At 37.8% G+C, this 2,427-nt stretch overlaps 1 protein-coding gene across 1 annotated transcript in view; it reads right to left on the reverse strand.

Moving 5' to 3' along the window:
• STX17 (syntaxin 17) overlaps positions 1 to 2,427 on the reverse strand; it is a 57,319-nt gene that overhangs the window by 3,528 nt on the left and 51,364 nt on the right. The gene's annotated exons all lie outside the window — the stretch shown is intronic.

Here is a 2,427-nt window from a genome sequence, read left to right on the forward strand (position 1 = left end):
CAGCAGGGAGCCAACACACACTATTTTAATTCCTGTAATCAGGGCCCCGGGTTCCGCAGCCTTGCCATCTTAATAGTGGTTCATTAATAGCATCTGATAAACCATGTCAAAAGGACAAATTCACTTTCATAAAAAAAAGCAGGGAACTTAATTATTAGGTAATAAAACGGTGGCACCTTTACAGCAAAAAGCATCTCACACTAAAATTCATTGAAACATACAAACATATTTTTCTCCAAATGAGTCTACTTTCCAGAAAAAAAAAGCCCAAATAAGCATGTACATGTCATGTTGGGTTTGAGGGGGAAAACAAAAACAAAAACAAAATTAAAAAAAATATAAAACAAGAAACAATCTCCCTAAATTATCTTCTTTGAAGATTCTGTTTAAAGCAGAAAAATTTACTTGGAGTAAAATGCCCTTGATCTAATAAATACAAGTTGTTATGTTTTACCAGTAAGATTATGATATATTGTATTGTGATCTACCATGAAATCTTTCTACTTGTGTTATACAGTAGGGAGCAGTAAATAAATTTACCATCCTGTTTTTTCTGTGTGTATACATTAATACATTTCAAAAACATAACATGTTAAACTGTTTCATACAAAATATATTAATAAAGTACTCTATATAATATGGCAACACCTGTGCTGACACAACAGACATTGACTCATGGAATCTCTGGATAGAAGAAATGTTGGGGTTATCCAGTGCAATAACAGTATTTCTAATAAATGGTTACTGAACCTTTGTTCAACACCTCAATGACAAGAACATATTACTAGCCATAGAAATAAATTACTTGCTATAGGAACACATTTCCACTTTTAAAACAACTTTATTAGGTAAAATTTATATACAATAACATTACTCATTTTAATGGTATATAATAAGATGAGTTTTGACAAATGTATAAACCCATGTAACCACTATCACAATGTATAGACTTTTTTTATTTTGGGATAAAAAAGAGTTTGTCTTTGATCCCAGATAAATGCTATCTTCTTAAATGAGTATGAAATAATTAATTTTTAATTCTGAAGTATTTTATTTCCCTTATATAATAAATCTAGTCATTTATACTGAGGCAGACAAAGATATCACTGTTCTAATTCCCATCATCACTTCATTGGAGAACATGAACCCCAAACAACATTACTAATTTTTCTCATCATTGTTTCCTATTTGCATTATTGACATTCCTTCCATTCCTTTTTAAAATAATTATTTATTTTATATATATTTTTTCACATGAGTTTTGTCAGAGAAAGAGAGAGTGAGTGAGTGAGAGTGAGTTGAGAAAGCAAGCCACTGGCTCCAGGACTTGAACTGTGGTAGGCCATGTGGGAATTCCAGTGCCTTAACCACCACACCACCTGCTGGCCCCCATTCCTTCCATTCTTATACACCAAATACGTACCTTTTCACTGTTAGGGCTTTCAAGATATTCCTTCCTTCCAATCTTCACTACTATCTTGCTGTCTCTAATACAATCAGTTAATAAGTCTTTTATCAGGTTTTCTTCAAATGTCTCTGTCAGAGACAACTACAATGGTTTTGAAACTTGAGCATGCACCAAAATCCGCTGGACTGAGGACACACAGGTTGCTGAGTCTCACTACAGACTTTCCAATTTAGTAGGTCTGAGGTGAAGCCCAAGAATTGTATTTCTAAGTTTTCAAGAGATGCTGATGTTGGGAAACCAGCAGTTAGCCTAATGGCTATGTCGCTGGACTCCCACGTAGTCGACCGCGGTTCGTGTCCCGGACCCGGTGACTTAAAACTCACGCCGGGCGCGTGTGCGTGCGTGCCCAAGATCCCGAGAGGAGAATGGAGGAGAAGGGATTGCGGCGTGACCATCCCCCCTGGGGGGTGATTTCTCGCTTTCTGTCTCTATGTCTCTCTCTGTCTGTCTGGCGAGCGCACGCGCCCTACAGTGAAAATCTCTCAAAAAAAAAAAAAAAAAGAGATGCTGATGCTGCCTGTTCATAATTCTCACGCTTTTAAGAATTACTATCATAGAGCTGGCCCCATGTGTAGGGGTTAGGCACTGTGCATTGGGAGCGAAATCCCACCTGGCTGAATACGGTCCAACTTCCAGCTCTGGCACAAACATGCTGGGTGCATGTGCCTACATGCCCAGATTCCTGAGAGGATGGAGAAATGAAAGGAGGTCGATAGGTCCCACTGGGAGGTGCTCTCACTCTTTCTTTCTGGTGAGTGCATGTGCCCTCTGGCAATTAACAACAAAAAGAGAACACAATCATAGATGGTCAGATATTCTGGAACTGCCACTATGTGCCCTTGTACAGATTATTCCAGCTCTCTGTTTTAGTATTTTCATCTAACAAGTGAGGATAATGATATTTATACCTCGTAGAGTTGAAGTGAGGATAAAATCAGAGGTCTGCAAAATATGTAGGG

Source organism: Tupaia chinensis, unplaced genomic scaffold (genome assembly GCF_000334495.1).
Source record: "Tupaia chinensis unplaced genomic scaffold, TupChi_1.0 Scaffold143795_1, whole genome shotgun sequence".
In the NCBI taxonomy this organism is placed as follows: domain Eukaryota; kingdom Metazoa; phylum Chordata; class Mammalia; order Scandentia; family Tupaiidae; genus Tupaia; species Tupaia belangeri.